Genomic DNA, 19,826 nt, shown 5'->3' on the forward strand with positions numbered 1-19,826 from the left:
GACTCTATCTCAACAACAAAAAGTCCCATAGGTGTGCCAATGCCACCACAAGTCTCACTCTTAAAAGATAAAGGAGTCATATGATGGCTATTAAGGCCACCGCACATCTAAGGCCAAGTTGCCATATCCCCGTCCATCCTATAAACATTCTTCTTCCTTGCTCCTTTCATTTCCTGCCCTTTCACTGTCTCTGTTTCCCCTGGGCCTGGCATCTCAGGCCTCCCTCTCCTATCTGTCTGGTTCTGTCTTTGTAGACTCCTTTTCCACTCTCCCCTCATTTTGCTTTCTGTCTCTGGCACTGGAACCATTCCTGAACTCTTCTATTACGAATTTTTTCTTGAGTTGTAATTTAGTTGAAGTACACAAAGCTCAGTGGATGGCTGATGCACTTTGATATGTGTACACACCCGTGTAACCACCACCCATCATGACATAGACCATTTCCAGCTCACCAGGAGGCTCCCTTGGGTACCTTGCCTCAATGAATGGGCCACCTTGTTTTATTTCTACCTCTTCCCAAATTTCATCTAAATGAAATCATGCAAGAAATACCAGCTCCCGAGCCAAGGCACTGTAACTGGACAGGACTCTCAGGAGGAAGGCCAGGTAGGGATCTGACTCACGTGCCTGACCCCCTCCCTGGAGGCCCTCAGTGCAGAAGGATTTTGTGCCTGGGGCTGTCCTGGCCCACACTGGTCTGCCTCCTGCAGTGTCCCTGAAAGGATGAACCGCACTCCTCTGTCTCCAGATGCCATCCCTGGTCCTCTGTGGGCTGGGCCTGCTCCCAGGGAGTTATATTACCTCTTGGCAAAGCTCTCACAGATCCCTTCTCAGCCCAGAGGGCCTCAGCTTCCTTTCTATGTGACCACAGAGAGGCTAGGTATGAAAAACAAGCCAAACAATCTTCCTGTCTGTTTTTTGAAAAGAGGCAATTAAGACCCATTGAGTGGCTCAGTGGGACTAGGAATCAGGCCTATTGATGATCTTGGCTCTCCCCATGTCCTGGTCCTCACCTAGCTTTCTAGAGAAGTCTGCTTAAGTCTCTTCTCCCCCACCCCTGAGCCCTTTCCACTGAAATCCAGAGTGCATTTCCCATGGGACCAGCATAGCTGTTGTAGGTCCTACCCTGGGTTCAGGCACAGGACTGACAGACACCCCTTCCTATCACAGAAACCTGAAAGTCCTGGCATTGGGATCATGCTCTTCACCTTGTAGTGAGAATGGGCTCAGATACACACATCTCTGGGGTGTAAAACTATCCCAGATGATCATCTTTCATTCATTTTTTCCCCCAGCAAAACTTGTAAGCCTTACTAAATGTTGACACTGAATCTCTACTTGGCAGCGTAGGTTTGAGCAGGTGGGGAAGGAAAAGCCAGATGGCCCTGGAGAATGGGAGTGTAGAGGCGACATTGTGAAAGGGAAAGACACACAGCAGCCTCCACTGAGAGCCCTCCACGCCCCATCGTGCGGCCAGGTGGGCCCTCTCATTAGCCTCCTGCGGACCGGATGGGCAGCACCATTGTCCTAGAGAAGGATCAACCCAGTGAGGCAAGTGGGCACCAGGCACCAGGGGAGAGGCATCTGGCACCCGCACATAGCTGCCCTCCACTCAGTGCCCCTCCTCCCTTCTGTCCCCTGGGCTGTCTTGGTCCAGTGGAGGAAATAATCTTGGTCACCAAAGAGCATCCCTTCAAAGGAGTGAGAACTCTTACACGAGAGTATGGAACTTCAGGCCATGTAAAATAAGTGTGTTACACATAGGTGTACACAGTATAGATCAAAGTGCTCAGGTGAATTAGTTCGTATGTGTCCAAGCACATGCCAGAGCTGCTGGATAGGAAAGGCGGGAAGGGGAGATTTCACCCTGCCCTCACTGATGTTCTAGTCCAATGCTAACCCAGCCAGTCCCCCTCACAGACCCAGTGTCCCATGTGGCAGTGTGGAGTGAGAACAGGTGTGACCCAGCTCCTCTGGTCTCCAGTGGTCTGCCTACCCCACCTTCACCACTGGCCCTTCCTGCCCAGTGGAATCCTTGGCAGGGTCCCATTTACTCTGCCATGCCTCCTCGGAGGCCTCACACAGACATCTGCTAGGTCAACCCTTGTCCCTACTGCTCCCAAGATGAACTCAATAGGAAGATAAGGTGAAATACTCCAAGTACCTTTATTACCCCAGATCCCTTGGCAAAAAAAAAAAAAAAAATGGTAGAACTGTGACTAAAATTTCTATTTCTATATCCAGGGAAGGATCTTTCCCAGGATGGGCAGTGGAGGCCTTGGTGAGCTATCAGCTGTGGGCCGGGGGCACTTTGAATTTAGGGCTTTGGGGGCCCTCTGGGTGTCAGGACACTGCCTCCCGCTGGGCAGAATGAGTTCAGTCCCTCAAGGCCACACCCCAGGCTTGGTATACTGCTTTCTCTCTGGTTCCCTCTGGCCTCTCTGAGTGGGGCTTTAGGCAGATCCTACAGGCTTGTGTGGAGATCTGTGTAGCTGGACAGGGCTCAGGGAGGGGAGTTTAAGGGACAGTGACAGCAACCAAGAGAGACATGAAGTAGCTGCTGAGGGAGAGGAAGTTTGGGGAGTGAGCAGAGAGATGGTAAAGGGGAAGTTTGGGGAGTTTTGGCATTGGACCGGGCAGTGTTATCTCCTCTGTCTCCCCATCTACCCTTCAGGAAAGATGCTGCCATCAATGTTTTGGATTTGTGTATGGGGTGTGTGTGTGTGTGTGTGTGTGTGTGTGTGTGCGCGCGTAACTCCATACCTGCTGAGCTCAGCCTCGTGTGGGCGTTACCTAAGGATAAGCAGGGTGGCCTGAGCAGGCCCAGGCACAGGAGAGTCATCGTGTCAGGCTGACAGCCTGGCCTGACGCCTGCCTTAGTCCTGCCCCAGACTCAGCCTTTGCTCTCGTCCTGTCCAGGTTGCCGAGAAGCCACCTGCCTGGGATATCATCACTTGGGACATCATCCAACACACACCTCAGGGATTCCAAGGTGAGAGGAGGCCTGGACAATGGTCAGGGGCACTTGCCCGTTCAGACTTACAGGGAACAAACAGTTGTGCCACAGAGACAAGAAAGGGGCTGAGAGGCTAAGGAGCTCCTGCACCGAGCTCTCTGATTTCTCATTAACTGTGATGAGGGAAGGAAGGAAAGAGGCTTTTTCTCCTCCCTCCTTTGTTTAATAAGCACCAGAACCACTCAGAGCTCAGTGTAATCCTCATTGCCTCCCTCTGCAGAGGTCAGGGGGTGGTGGGGAGAGAGAAAGGAGAATGTCATGGAGTTGGGGCCTGCACTCCCGGGTCATCTCAGAGCTGCCCGCCTGAGTCTCTCCCCTCCCGCGGATCTCCCTCTGAGCCACGCTCCTCCACTGTCGGGCTCTGAGTGAGAGGAGCAGGAGCCAGACCCAAGGCCAGGCCGAGGGGCGGCGACTTGGAGGGGAGCCAGGTTCTGCTCGGCTCCTCTCTGCCTTGGCCGGAGGCCAGAGATGAGGCTGGAGGAGATGCGGGACTTGCAAAAAAGCCCTGGAGCCAAGAGATGCAAGCAATTACCGAAAAAGGAAAACACGGTCTCAATTATCACTCCCCCAAATTAGAGGGTTTCTTTGTACTTTTCTATCTATTCTTAGCTTCAGATTTTTTTAAAAATTTTGGACAAAATGCGGAAGCGAGCAGAAGCCCTGCAGAAACCGGGATGCCCCTAAGCCCAGGTGCAGAGCTACCTTCCCCAGGTCATGCCCTTTTAAGCGTGACCCGCATGCAGGGACTGATGGAAATGGAATATAAAAAGCCTGACCATTTCAGGCCACGGTGGAATGTTTTATCTTCAGAGTTTCCCCTGGGGTTGGCCAGGTCTGTCATTGGTACTGCACTTAGGGGACTAAGTTTCTCCCTGCCCACACCTGCTTCCCCCTTTCCCTTCCCCTGCTATTGGTGCCAGGATCCCTTCCATATACATCCTGAGGGCTAACTCCCTTTGAGTTTGCTTCCCAGAGAGCCTAACTGGCCACATAAGATTCTAGGGATTTGTAATAAGTGCAAGGAGGGAAATAAACAAGGCTGTGTGGTAGAGAGGGCCTGCAGAGGGAACAGCGTAGCGATGGCTGTCTACTCCAGAGAGGACAACCCCAGAGAAGGCATTGGGCTTGTGAAGAACTAGAGCAAAAGTTTTCCAGACAGTTAAAAGAGTCCAGGATGTTAAAGGACCTGGCACACTCCAGTGTCCGTCTCTGAGAATGCAGAGGGAGGTGGGTCACAGAGGCCTCCCAGGAAAGAGGCTCTGTGAGTAGAGGTGTAGAGATGCATTGGTTATTTCCAGGGATAAAAACAGGGGTGGGAGAGGACTGTCTCATCCCAAAGAACATAGACCAAGTTCAGAGGTGAGAAAGGAATTCACTATGGCTGAAAGACGAGATTCATCTTCAGGAATATAAGAAACTGGAGCTAGGTTGGAGCCAGAATTCCTGGCTGCCAACTCGTGTGTGTGTGTGTGTGTGTGTGTGTGTGTGTGTGTGTGTGCATATGTGAGTCAAATGTTTTGAGAAGAAAAATACAGAGCAGTGTTGAGAGGGCATTGAGTAGGAGGTCACTTGGAGGATCTGGCAGGAGCCAGTGGCAGCTAGACAAGGACAATGGCACAGCACTTGAAAAAGGAAACCAATTTGAAAAATATTTGGGGGGAACTCAGACAGAAGGTGGTTGATTGGGACTGAGGAGAGAAGTAAGTTTTTCTGGTTTGGTTGCCTGATGGTGTCAAGGTAGGGGACCCAGAAAGGGAGGCACATTTATATGGGGAGGGGAGGAAGAGATGAGGTTTATCCCACACCCATGTGGTGTTGGGAAACTCTGCACTGAAGGAGGACTACAGATAACGATCTGGTGCTTGTTAGGTCATTAGTGATACTTGAGGCCCTGAAGAGGGGAGGGAGAACGCACTGTGGGGAGATGGATGGGCTGAGAAATAGGGAACACTCAATGCCTGACACTGGGAGAGGGCAAAGGATTGATCTGGGGAGGCCCAGGAGAAGGCAACAGGTCAACTTACTCCCAGGACCACTGGAGAATTTTCAGCCAGTCTTCACTCTCTGTAGTGATTCTCTACTGTAGACAGAAGGCCTTTCATTGAGAAGCAACTGAAACACAACTTGGACTTGACATGAGGAGAAAGAATCAATATCAGTATCACTTTACTATGCCCCAGAAACATTCTGAGCCAATCCGTCACCCAGAAGCACAGCATCTCCCTCCCCTCATTGCATCAAGGTGGGGTGGGGCGGGGGGGTGGGGGGGGCAGCAGGTGTTAACGTCTCTATTGTCTTAGAGAAGATAATTTCCAGGGCCTTCACTTTCTCCACCTGCCTGGCACTGATTTTCCAATTCTGTTCCTCAGAGCTTGTGTAACTGGGGAATAGAAATCCCCTCCCCACGACCCCTGGGGAGGGAAAGTCTTTAAAGGCACAGAGGCAGGAGAGGCCTGGACTGGGCTTCTCTGCCATTCCTTGTTCTCCTTTGAGAAGCTGTTCTGGACCCACAGCAAGAGGAGGACTTTGGAACGGATAGGAAGGGCAGGTAGGATCCTCTCCTTTGAAGCTTTTGGAGGCAGAGGAGGGTCTAGTTTCTCCCCTACTAGATTTTTATGTCCCCTAGGGTAGGGTCTGTGTCTGAGACACTCACCTCTATGTCCTTAGCTGCTGTCAGGGTCTTCCCAGTGCAGTGGTTAATGCTACTGTTGAACAAATAGTGCAGCACAGCACCCTGAGTTATGATGCAGTTCGTGACAGATCTGTCTGGAATCAGGTGGATAGACTGAAAGACCTTGGAGAACTCTCTCCACTCCTTGCTTTCAGGCTGAAAATCTGGTTGTGCTAGAGTTGTGTGCTTTGCAGGCTCGGGCCGAAGTAGGGCTCCCAAGGGCAAACTCCCTATCAGTGGTGGAGGATGCTATCTCCACCTCAATCCAGAGGATGCCTTCTTGGAAGGGGTATGTGCAGGGCAACTGTTCTTTCTTAGGATTAAATGGCAGGAGAGCAATGGCCTTCAGGAGTGTCCAACCTTTTGGCTTCTCTGGGCTACATTGGAAGAAGAAGAGTTGTCTTGGGCCACACAGTAAATACACAATCACTAAGGAAAGCTGATGAGCCAAAAAAAAAAAAAAAGAAATCCCATGCATAATTTTTATAATACCTTACCATAGATAAGCAAAAAATGTCCTCACATAATCTGCATGGGCCATGAGTTGGACACCTCTTGGGCCCTAGATCCAACTGGGATGAATTGGACCTACTTGAGGAAGATTGTCCTTTTTACTAGGTCCACATTCTAGTTTTTTCCATCTACTCATTCAACCATTTTACTGAGCACCTTCCACATGCACCATTGTTCAGGGTACCAGGAAAACCATGATGAACAAGATAAAAAGAATTCTGCTCATGGAGTTTTCAGTAAGGTCTTAAGAGTTATTTAGATACAAAACTAAAAACTTACTTGACACTGGATGAAATAAGAAAAAGGAATTTGTTGGAATGATGCACATAACTTATGCCAACTGAGGACAAGAATTACAACCAAGCCCCTGGAAAGATTGCCACTGGGACCTACGCACCAATCCTCAGGGCTGTCCTTGGGCCCCTCTGGGGCGGATGCTGTCTCTCCTCTTCTCTCCACAGGCCTCTGCCTCTTTCTTGCTGCACAACTGCACACTCTGCTTTAGCATAGTCATGGTGGGGGAGGCTGCTCCAGCCCTGGCTATGCAGGATCGCCCAGCTCTGGACCCCAGTACCAACTCTGTCCTAATATTTGGTCACTTGAGTTAAAATGTCCACCCCTAGTCCAATCAGCTGTGGCCTAGGAGGGCAAGGACAGATGGTTCAGAAGCACAAGTAGAGTAGCTACGGGTAGAGAAGGGAGATAGAGAAGACATGATTGATTTTTTTAGTCCATCTCTCCACTTGATCTCTAACGCAATCCATGAAAACGGTGGATCTCCTTTGCTAAGACCTGTCCCCTTCTCCTGCCCCAGAAAAGTGGAAGCCTGGGACCACTTAAATCAGGCAATGACATTCAGAAGAAAGCCTATCAAGGTAGGGTGAGGCTTCTACCTCTTGCCTTCAGCCTGGGGAATTGTTGCATAATTAAGTGGAAAAATGATGAACACAGAGACAGGGAAGTCCCCATACTTTATCCTTATTGCCACTGAATTAACAGCATAACACATCATGTTTTATTATAACTTCATAATAATTACAGTTATTACTGAATTCATATATATAGAAAAGGCAAAAATCCTATCACTATATTAATTCGTGAGTCCCTTCAATGGGATTTATTGAGCAATAAGTGAATTCCAACCACTTGGCATGAAACAGAAGCCTTTCTCCAGCACAGGACTCTATTAACCATCATAAAACACAAATGGCTTTCATCACATGGATCAAACCTCTTCTTCTTTCTTTTCTCCTCTTCCAGGCTGTCTGTCTTGATAGAAATGATTTGCACATTAACTGTGAGATGTATCAAAGGTCATGGACACCAGCCACATGTTGAGATAAATCTTTCTCATTTACAGAGCTTCCTAATTTTCTAAACATGATTACAAACATGACTTTTCAGTTTGAAAGGTCAAACAGAAAACTCCTTTAAATGGGGATATATGAGCAGTAAAGCCATCAGGAGACTAGTGTGTGGGCATGTGTGTGTGTGTGTGTGTGTGTTTGGGGGACAGCAGCAAATCAATGTGATACAAATGCCCTTTTAAAGACAGTACTAAGCAAGCCCATGGGAATGACCACATGCAGTCAAGGGCAGCCTGCCTGTGGGTGTCTGCTGTTAAGAACTCTAGAAATGAGTGGCAAAGCAGGGAGAAAGAGGACTTGGGAGAAGTGAGATCACCATCAGCTGTCCTAAGAACTGTTTCATGCAGGCAGCAAAGGCATCTCTGTGCTCAGCTAGTGGGGGTGGAGGGGAGGCAGACAGAGCTGGGATTTAGAAGGAAGATACCAGTGGCAGATTTGGTTTGTCCCAAGGGACAACTTTCAGATGGAGAGACCAGTCCGGCTGACAACAGAGCATCCTCAGTGGTATTGGGCTTCTTGAAGTCTGGGAGGCTGATTCATTGGTTTATTCAACCGGTACTTACCTACTCACTGTGTGTGGGCAGTGTGGACACCGCTTGGAGAGCTCCCAGCAAGTGGAGTGTTGGACAATAATCAACAACCGTAAGCACCGTTGCATGCTGTGCATAGAAGAAGGACTATAGAAGAAGAGAAAAGGAGAGTATGGGAAGGAAAAGAGAAGGGCTGACAGGAAGGAGAAAGGAGAAGGAAGGGCTTTTATACCGAGTGCCTGTTGGTGCCGGATGGATTCAGACATCTCACTGTGTCTTCAAGACCTCAAGGTAGATATTACTTCCCTCTGTTTTCATGTATGAAGAAACCAAAATTCAGTGAGGTAAAGGAGTCATCCAAAGTCATTAGGTCAGTACACATTTTTGATTGCCATCTTCATAAGGGATCCCGCTGGGAAAGGAGCCCAGTCTGGCAGGTGGAAGTAGGTCAAGATACTGCAGGAAGACTATGGAGGACAATCCTCTGCTGGGCGGAGTCAGGCCACCTGGCCAGAGGTTGCATCTGGCCCTGAGTCATACTTATTGTCCTATGTGTGTGCCTGGATCAGTGCCACAGCTCACAGATGCAGAATCCCAATAAGGACAGAATTTTAAGATAAAAAAAGTTGATCACTTTCCCAAAGTTTAGATTCCCTCTGCCATGCCTTTTTAGAGCAGCTGGTGGCTTATGCATGGGCCTTTTTAGTGACGGGGTTTGCTGCTTCCATGGGAGCTCACCCTACCTGGCAGGTCTCACAGAGTAATGTCTTTTCCCACATCATACCTGACTGCCTCACTTTGGAACACACCCACCTGCTAGGACACTCTTCCACCTGAGCCCCTTTTCCATAGGTCTTCAAATCCCCAAAACTTCTGAATGAAAAGATGTTGTCTTGACATTTAATTTTAATGTGTTAACTTGACTGGATCATAGGGTACCCAGATATATGGTTAAACATTATTCTAGGCATGTCTATGAGGGTGTTTATGGATAAGATTAACAATTGCATGGGTAGACTGAGTAAAGCAGATTGCCCCCCTCAGTGTGGATGGGGGCCTCATCCAATACATTGGAGGCCTGAATAGAACAAAAAGAAGTATGGGAGAATTTGCCTTCTCTGCCTGCTTTTTTAGAGCTGGGACATTAGTTTTCTCTGGTGCTTAAACTGGAACTTACATCACCACCTGTCCTGGCTGTCCGGCAGGCAGACAGCAGATCATGAGATGTCTCAGCCTCCATAACCATGTAAGGTGATTCCTGATAATAAATCTCTTTGTGAATATATACATATATATTGTCTGGAGAACCCTGGCTAACACAGTTGTGGCAGTGGTAGAATAAAGATGTTTGGAAATGAGAGAGAGAGAAAATAATTACTACGTGTCTATCCGTGTGCCAAGCAGTTTACTAAACACGTCACAGAAGTTACTTTATTTACAGAGAGCTCAAGCAAAGTCCTCCGCATGCTGGTATTGTTTGTTTCTTATTTTGGATGCTGGATGCAGCTATGTGTTCTTTTTGTGGAAATTCATTCAACTCAGTACTTAGGACATGAGTTCTCTCTCTCTCTCTCTATATATATATATATATGTGTGTGTGTGTGTGTAATATATATACTTATAATATACTTAGACACATATATATGTATATATATTATTTCAATAAAAATTTTTTTGGAAAAAGTTACATAATCCTCACAACCATTCACAATGCAGGCAGTGCTATCCTCATTTTCACACGAGGACATAGAGCCATGGAAAGGTTAAGGGTCTTGTCCAATGCCACACAGTGAGGAATGGCAGTGCTGGGCTGGCACAGAGACCTCTCTGGCTTCAAAGCTGGTGCTTCTGCTCCACCCTCCCCCTCTGCTCCCTCAGACTGGGCACAGAAAGGGTGGTCCCTCAGGCACCCTCAATTCCCCATGCATACACTTGCACACATACAAAGCCAGTCCTAAGCCCAAGAACCAAGGTAGAGGGAAGGATAGGGCAGTGTGGGTGGTTATGTGCTCGATAAGCTTCCAATCTGCTCAGGAGTCAGACTGGCACAGTAACACAAGACTGTGCATGCAGGGGGGTGGGGCCAACACCAAGCACCAGCCGGGCCTGAAATCTGTCAGCCTCTGGGTTTAGGTGCGGAAGAAGAGCTGCCTTGAAAGCCTTCCACTGGAGGGAGGCCAGATCTGGGGATGGGTCTCTTTTAACTCCTTTCTGCTCAGGGCTGCTGCTGGGGTGGCCGATGGGCTCTGTGTCCCTGATGGCATCGCAGGGTGGTGTGACTGGATTAATTAGGCTTTATTAATAGGCTAGCACTTCATGAATTGTAATTAAGCAGACGTGTATGCTATGGCAGTGGCAGCTGAGGGTGGGAAGCAGTGGTTTGGGGAGGCTCTGAAGCACCATTAACTGGGAATACGTTGGCTCAGGATTCAGTGAGAACCAGTCCACGCACCTTTGTTAAACAGTCTTCCCCAGTGCTCTGGTGTCTGAGGTCCTGATTTATTCAATAAACATGCCCTGAGCCTATTATTAATATATCTTTACTCTCTGAGTGAGACACAATTGGGGTGAGGGTGCAGAGGGTAGAATAGGCTGAGTGTCCTGATCTCAGGAAACAAGGAGAGGATAAGGGTATGGTAGGGGGAGGCACAGAAACTCGGGGAGTGACCACATGTCAGGGCTGCTTTGTTTTTGTTTTTGTTTTGAGACTCACTATGTTGCCCTTGGTAGAGTGCTGTGACATCACAGCTCACAGCAACCTCCAACTCTTGGGCTTAGCGATTCTCTTGCCTCAGCCTCCCATGCAGCTGGGACTACAGGCACCCACAGCAACACCTGGCTATTTTTTATTGCAGTTGTCATGGTTGATTTTTAGCTGGCCCATGCTGGGTTTGAACCCACTGGCCTCAGTGTATGTGGCTGGCGCGATAACCACTGTGCTATGGGCGCTGAGCCTGGGCTGCTTCTTGAAGCAGTGAGTCTCTCACCCTGTCCCCAGCTCTCTCTCGCACTCTCTCCCTTTTTCTGCTTGGCCATTGAATGCCTTGGACCCAGGTCAGCCTGACCTTCAGGGACTGAAGAAGCTGAACAAAACAAGAGGTCTTTTTGTGTCAAGGGGCTACAAGGGCTACACTGGCAGACAGCCAAGAAGGCAAGAACAGACATGGCCAGAGCTGGGCCAAACCCCACAGAGGGTACAGCCTGGGAGATGGAGGAGACAGGTTGTTCAGCAGAGAGAGAGGCCTGGAACCAAATGTTTAGACAGGGGAAGGCGTATTTAGCTTATGGAAAAACAGAGCGCAGAATGATAAAGTGGATGATGGAAAAAGAGATCTGAACAGCGAAACCCTCCCCAGTTGCTTGCAGCCCTGACAACATGACAGATGTGGAGGATAAATTTTCATCTGGCCTTTTCTAAACCCATCCTGATTTTCCATTCAGCCTCAGAGAAATATCCCAGAATCACTTTTTTGCCTTTTGGAATTTTAGGATATTTTAAATTTACCTCCATTCTGCCTCACAAATGCATTTTTCTGTGTATTCTGCAACACAGCCTGCCAAATGAGGCTGACTGTGGAATGTTCTAGGCACCTGCCATCCCAGGCCTTGTTAATGCTACCCCTTCATCCTGAAAGTCTTTTTTTACTCTTCCACTGATTCAACCTGCTCATCTACTGAAGTTTAGTCAGGCCCCTTGGAAAAGCTGTCCCGGAAACCTCCTGTCAGTCTGAGCTGCAGTCAGTTTCTCCTGATTCCCTGGGCTATGAAGGGAAGAGCCCAGAATCAAAGACCTGAATTCAAGTTCCACCTCTGGTCTCTTTGGGGAACTGTGAAGATGCCAGCACCTTCCGCACAGGCTTGTGAAGATGCTATGAGATGTGGCTTGTGAAATGCTTTGATAAATTATCAAGTACATGCCCATGGAAGAGCCTACTTCGCACTTTGTCTTCGATTACTTGTCTGTCTCTGATTTGATAGGAAGTCCCAGGTCTTATTTCTCTCGGTGTCCCAGCACCTACTTCAGTAGATGCTCATTGATCATTGGTTGAATGAATAAGGCAGGGGATGAATGTGTCAAGTTAGCTGGCTGTGCCTGTGGTTTCTTTCCACAGGATCTTGGGGGCCCGCATCTCAGCCAAGAAGTCACCCCAGGCAGAGAAAGAGTGAAATGAAATGTTTGGGGTGGCAGGAAGTGTGTGCCAGCCTCCAAGGCTCGTGTGTGTTAATTAGTATAATTAATGATGGCACCAACTGGCTCATTAGCTGATGGAATTAATGGGGATCATTTGTCACCCTAAAGGAGCCATTCCGTGTGGTGGAGGCTATGCGGGAGGTGGGGAGACGCACACGTTCTCTGCCCGGGGGATGGATTCTTGAGCCTCTGCCTGTTCTCCAGGAGTCTTCCCCTGTTTCAGTATTGCCCTGCCCAGGGGTTTTGACACCATTCTGGAGCCTAGTTTCACTTTAATGCAGACTAAACAATTGATATCCAAGCACAAATGGTGTACAGAGATTTTTAAAACAATAGCTATGGGACCTCTATCTTTCCCCTAATCTTGTCTTTCTCCTTAGCCCTTGACCAAGGCCACACTGGCCTTGTCTTCACTCCGGCATAGTCATATCGATCCAATTCTCTGGGAGCTCGTAGGGACCCATCTCAAGAGGAGCTGGTCTCTTGCCACTAAATCAATTCAGATCCCACTTTGAGACACATGGGCTATCTCTTGCCCTCTGACACCCAATGTCTCAGGTCCAAGCACTTCTCCATTGGGACTATAAAGAATTATCTTCTACAGCTGGACTCTGAATCCTACCTCCCTTATCTAGAAGCAGAATCAGAGTGCCTGGATCTGTCTTTTTTCTAAGAAACCCACAACACACATTTGAGGCAGAAGAAAATGCTGCCTGGAATCCCTCAGTCCCTGGAGCTCACAGCTGTGCTCAGTCTTTATAGAAAGATACTGAAACTCTTGCCTCCTTTAAGAGAATGTGATGGGCAGATAGGAGCTAGGGGTGGGGGAGCCAGTTGGGAGTCAGGCAAAATCCTGTGAATAATCTTACAAAAGCACTGGACAGGCCCTGCATGCTTCCAGCAATAAAGGGTCGGCCACCCAGAAAGGAATACCTACCCCAGAGCTCTCGACTCAAAGCCATAATGATAAAACGATGGGATAGACTTGCTGCCACATTCCAGGTAACATTTCCAGCACAGAATGGAGTCATATGGAGGGTGTATGTTTACACATGAATGTGTGTTTGTGTGACATAATGTGTGCTTTGTGAGTATCACGTGGTTCCATTTGTGCACATTGGAGTATCTCTGTGCCTCTGGGCTCTGTGTGTGCCAGTGGGTACGGCGTGTCTTTCTGTATTGGTGGCTGCATTTGTCTTGTTGTGGATGTGTGTGCACATCCACACACACACAATACCTTCTGTCTGCATCTCCAGGAGAGAGTGTCTACTGAAAATAGGGAGGAGGAGAAATGGAGGGAAGGGATAGGAAGGAAAGGGGGAAAGAGAGGAGGACCTGATGGGTGCACGGCACACCTTCAGGATGAAGGGCTCAACTGCCTCAACTACAACTTGAACTTTACCTTAGAAACACAACCAGTGTAACCTCATCATTTGTACTTTCATATTCATCTGAATTTTAAAAAAAGAAAAGAGGCCAAAGGAATAACAGACAGTTTATAGTATATGCATATAAATTAGTTGTTAGTTTAATATACAGAATTTTATTGTTTTATAATAATTTCATAAATATATTAAATTCCATGAGGGCAAGAATGATTTCGCATTCTTTTTTACATCTCCTGAATGATTAGAATAGTGTAAGTTATAGGCAGACAGTATGTCTAAAGTTCTTAGCATTCTGCTTATAGCAAAATTCTCTACAATAAATATAGTGAATGAATAAATACATTTCAACAATAAAAAAAAAAGAAAATAGGGAGCACAAAACTTATCTGATGAGCCTAGACTAAGTTCTCCATTTCCTTTATCTGGATCTTAGAGTATAGGGGATTGAACGTTGACTGGATTCACCCACTGATACCCCCTCGTGCCATAATTCTGGAATGGGCTATACTAGGAGTAGTATAGTGATGGAGGGGTAACCAAAGGGTACATTGCGTATGTGCTTGGGATAGGAGGGTGCACTGTGGTGCTTATTAGAGCAGAAGCTGTCCCTGTGGACAATTTCATGCATGAGTAGCACCAATGGCAGAGAGCCCAGGGCCTGTGAGGTTCAGTACCTCTCTGGGAGAAGGCAGAGACATAGCGTGCACAGGCACATGTGTGTGTATGTGTGATCACGGCCACCACACAGCCCACCATTTTCCACATCTGCCATGGCGTCCCAGGAGGCACTACCACACCAAATACAGGGTGAATGATGCCCTCTGGAGCTGTGTGACACAGGGGCCCTGAGAAGGATGAGAGACACAGAGCTCCTTCTTAGCATGCCCCTATTCCCAATGCCTGCATCTCAACTAAACCAGTTCCTGCCCTGAGCCAGTGTTGCTCCCCTGGGCCCTTTCTTGCTCCAGCTCCCTGAACTGAGGCTGGGCAGGAGACCAGTGATTCCCAGTGGTTCAACTCCCCAGAGTGCAGAAACACACTCAGAAACCAAGTCTTCTTCCTTTGGAAGCTTGTAGGGACTTATAACAAAAAAACCTTGCTGCTCAATAGGGAATTAAATCAGATGGAAAGAATGGAGAAAAAGGCAAAAAAAAAAAAAATTTAAAAACTGATTTTTGCTTTGGAAAGGTCAGTAGCAGGAATTGGCTTTCTTGCCAGTACAGAGCTGGTGCTAGAAGTCAGCAGACTTCTCTTGATCGATAGGACACCGATCACCTCATAAAATGGTGCCGAGGCAGCCGGGGGGCAAGGTGGAGGCCACTGGAGGGAAGTGTGCCTGTCACCAGCACTGAGCTCCCTGGGGACAGGGCTGTCGGCTGAACTCATGCTGCCAACCTGCCCCCTGCTACTCCTTAGGAGCCAAAAGCAGCCTACTTCTCATTTTCAGGGTCTGTGGATCCATGGATAGCTGTCCTTACTCAGGAGATTTGATAAACATCACTTTGTATGATTATGAGTCAGAGAACCCTACCCTGAACAGCCTGGGTCCCCATGGTCAGGCTACCCAGCACAGTCTTCCAGTGGACAGGCCACTGCTGAGTAGAATGCAAGTGACATGGGCAATTCCCAGGAAGGGCTGGAATTCCAGAGGGAGAAACAGAGCATCTACTGCTGATTGGTCAATGGAGCTACTTGCAAATTGTGTTATTTTTTTCCAAAAGAAGGAGAGGTGGAGTTGGGGAGGTCGAAGTTGGAGGTGAGAGTAGCAGTGACCTTCCTCCCAGAATCCTCTGTACACATGCTTGGACTGCATGTGGGCCATCTGGTAAACCCCTTGCACCCCAGCAAGGACACATAAGTTTGACATCTTTAGCCAGCCCCAGCTATAAAACACAGTGTGGAACAGTCCCAGGCTCATAGCTGTGAGGGGCAGGAAAGGGGGACAGTGACACTTTCAAAGAATGGAGGATACTGTTAACATGTCAGTCCAATTATGGTAATGTGCTGGGGTAATTGGCCCTCCAAGGGCGCAGGGGCTGCACATGAGTACAGTAATTGCAGGTTCGCTTTGCTCTGCATTCTTTATCCTGCTTTGGTGACTAATTATTAGTATTTAGCAAGTGGATATTGTCATCTTCAAAGCAGGTGCAGCTGTGGCTCCAGCACTGGAGCTGGGGCCAGCTAAAGGTCAGCTTCTGCTTGGGGATAATTAATTTGTCTTTTATGGATCTGAAATGTGCTCCAAGCTTGTCTCTTCTTTTTTGTTTTTTTCTTCCAAACAAACAAACAGACCAAAGGGAAGGGGAATAGACCTTGCAGTTTATCTTGGTGCTCTTTCCTCTTTTCTAACAGGCTAGAATTGATAAATGAGGGTAAATAACTGGAGAGAGTCATTTTTGAACCTCTGTCCTCCTAAGGAAAGAGCCAGCAGTTGATCCCCTGGCCAGGATCCACATGAATAAGAAAGCCAGATGGTCTGGGGTGACATCAACAGGTGAGCACAATCTATAAACTCCTGATATTTTCTTTGTTTTGTCACCAAGTGTTTATTGGATGCCAGGACATATTGCTACAAAAAGGATTAATCTTTACGGATTCAAAAAGAAAGCAGAATGCTGATAGTAAGTGGCTACCTAGTAGCCACTGTGGGTCAGACCCTATGCTCATGAACCTGAATTGCTTGCTTTGTTTACTCTTCACTGCAGCCTTAGCAAACAAATGCTATTATTATCCCCATCTCATAGCTGAGAAGTTGGGGGCTCAGAGAACTTTAACAGGTTGCTCAAAGCTGAAGTAACAGAGCTGACACTTAATCCCTGGCCTGTCAGATGCCTAACCCCTTCACTTAGTGAGGTACTGTGCTCAGCTCGCTGGTCAGTCACCCAGGCATTTTAGAATTCCATAGAATTTAAATCTTCATCACCAAAGCCTAAGCCAAAGTTTGAGCTTAACATTACTCTGTGGGTACGGAGTTCCATAGAATTTTATCAGAGACAAAATAGTAATCAGCATAGATGGAGAAATAGGAAAGAAAATGGTCCCATCCTGGGTCCTGCCCCTTTGTTAAGTCTCCTCGATAACCCTTTCCCTAGTTCAGCTGCCTTATACCCAACCAGAGTACTGGCGTGCTTTAATCCCCCCTCATTTTCATGAACCATCTTAGAAACTGTTATCATTTCTTATCCATCTGTCTCGCAAACTGGGGTCCAAATGCATTTAGGTCGGGGAACTGACCACCTGTGTTTTTGCTGCTCTTGGGGCACTTGACTCTGCCCTGAGGACATAGGAAGCGCTCAATAACTCCTGATTGAATCCAATTGAGGGGGGAGGGTGGACAAGGCGTCTCCACTGATGGTTGGGTTGTCAAAGAAAGACCCCTTGTTTCCCATTGCCTGGGCAAATAGAAGATAATTTAAGTGAGAGAAGTATGACCCTGTCATATCCATATGTGTATTTTTAATTCAGAAGAGTATGCGGAAGTTTCTTATGATCCACCTACATTGTAAAATGAAATTTTGATCACATGGTATCATTCTAAGGAGTGGCTGGCAAAATGAAAGGAGCAAGTCCATACCCAGGAGATGGGAGCAGATGCTTTAGGAGCTCAGGTTTGTGTCCAAGGCTTACTGCTCAGACAGGGCAACCAAATTTCGTTCTGTGGTTTCGCAGCAGCCTACATATTGACGCAGCCAAATGAATTCTCTTCTTTGCAACTTGACCTCCTTCTTACTGTGAAATGATCTCATTTCAAGGCTAACCACAAGAGGTTTGGCTGGGCATCCGGCATGCCGTGTGCCTGGCATTTGCAAATCTTCATGCAAAGTGCAAAGTTTTTTTTTTTTTTAAGACAGTAAATAATCCTGTCCAGAGAAATCTTGGAAAGGTCTTCTCCCAGCCACGAGGTGGAAAAAAAAGCAATCACTCTCGCCACCCTCACAACCATTATCTGCCGCTCTTCTTGAATGCTGAGGCTTAAGTCGCTTTTAATTTTAGATCAGGAACAATCTGATTTGGGGCCAAGGTCTTTTTTTACTGTCCTTCAAAATGTATTAAGCAGTGGTGTTTTTCCACCTCCAGCCTGCTCTGTTTCAGTTTCTTGAGTGCCAAAAGCTGAAGCTCCACCAAGAATTCGACCTACAGCCAGGTGCGCTCAGCAAAGAGCATCTTCTTCCTGCCTATGGCAGAGATGGTTCATCATCTGCCCTGGGTCAGGGGATACTCCTTGCTTCTTTGGGAAAGTATGATAATGTCTACCTGCCTGCCCAGGCAAATGACCAGAGACTAAGACGGTAGGCACAGTTCCTAGAGCTCAAGCCATTACTACCTATTTCTTCCCAGCCTACCCTCTGTGCCTCCTTCCCTGATCCTTACTAGTCCACAGAAGGGAGCAGGCCCCCTTTTAGACCAGGCCGTCCCCTGGTCACTGTCACCTTGGTGCCAGTCTCCTGTGCCATCCATCAGTGGGCCACGAGGCACACAGGACCTGTATTCCAAGCAGAGGGACCAGGCATAGGGTGGAAGCTGATGCCTGAACCTCACTTTTGGTTCTGCGGGCAGAAGCCCAGCTGCCCACTCAGTGCAGCCTGTGAAGTTTTAGCTCTGTCTCCTGGGGTGCTCTGCTCCCAGCCTAAAACTCCACCCGTGATGTAGACATGGTGGAGTCTGAGACACGGAATTCCCATTTCCCTGTGCTGACTATCTTACCACGGACGTTTGATTCCTTCCAGCTTTTCCACATCACAGTGAGCAGATCTGATTCTAAACTTGGGCCCATTCCAGGTGCCCCTAATTATGGTTCCTGGAGCAGGTCCCAGGATATGACCACATGACGGCTCCTATTCAACACGGCCTACACATCATCTTGGCCTTTCATACTGGACAGAATCTTCTTGATAACAGAGCTATCTCCAGAACAAAATGCCTAAAACTGGCTGAAAATGTTGTTGGAACCCTGGCACTCCCCATCAGCACATTCTCTCTCCAGGTCTCTGATAAGAGGAGTGTGTTGTTGGAGGGGAGACTGGGGGCAGGGGGTGAACAGAGAGTGGATGGAAATGAGAAGAGTTTAACTTTAAGGCCCTGCTGGGCCCCTGGGGATCCCAGGCTCTGACAAGCCTAGGAAAATGACAAAATATTTATGTTTTCACTTGCCTTAGCCGCAGACTTTCTTGGGAACATCTGACAAGATTGTCGGGGAACAAGCACATCCAGTGTGCAGCCAGACAGCCCGGCAAGGTGTTAAGAAGAGCAGCAGCCACGGCAGCAGCTAATGGCGCGGCCTCCTCTCACAGGGGAAGCAGTCGCCTCCTCTGGCATCCCCGCCTGGCGCCACACTGCCTGCAGTGGGGCAGAATCAGCTTCTGAAAAGAGTTGAATGTTTCTGAGTTGCACTAATAAAATGTGCTGTGAACCCAGCGTGGATACTGTTAGGGTGGGCACGCAGGGCGATCAGAATGGAATTGGTCCAGGCTGGAGTCTTGCGTTCCTAAAAATCAAAGCAGTTCGGGGCTTGAGTCGACGTGAGTCTTTACAGGGATCTCAGCAACTTGCCCTGTCTCCAGGAGGCGATTTAAGATTCAAACCACAGGGATCCCTTGCTCCAGCCCTTGGCGCATGCCCACAGCCCTCTCCCACCGAGACACTGTTGGGAGTGAAACAAGGTAACATTCCTCGATCCTGATCTTCATTTGAGCTGACATTTCATCCCACATATGCCCCTTCCTTCCTTTTTTCCCTCATCAAACTTCATTAAAATCAACACAAAGTAGTGGAAAGGGCACTGAGACCAAAAAAATAAATAAAAGAGAGAGAGAGAGATGTGGAAAATTATCTCCACTCCATCTCCACCAGCTGACTGCAGGCAATTTGCTCTTCTTTACTGAATTAGATCTGTTTCTGTTTTATGGTTCTGTGCTTTCAAAATTGCCTAAATTGTGATACCTGGCTCACCTCTTGGTATTCTGTGTTCCAAAAATGTCCTATCTGTCTAGAACTTCAGTTAGGACATCTTAAATGCTAGTGTGGTTTGGGGAACCAAATCCGAAGTTCTCCACCAGGTCACAAAGCTCTTTCTTGAAATTCATCTGAAAGAATCTTTGGGTTCTTTTTTTCCTCCTATGCCCCAGCTTTCCCCTTCTTTCTTGGAGGTG

This window comes from Otolemur garnettii, unplaced genomic scaffold (genome assembly GCF_000181295.1).
Source record: "Otolemur garnettii isolate 467f Iridium unplaced genomic scaffold, OtoGar3 scaffold00073, whole genome shotgun sequence".
Classification (NCBI taxonomy): Eukaryota; Metazoa; Chordata; class Mammalia; order Primates; family Galagidae; genus Otolemur; species Otolemur garnettii.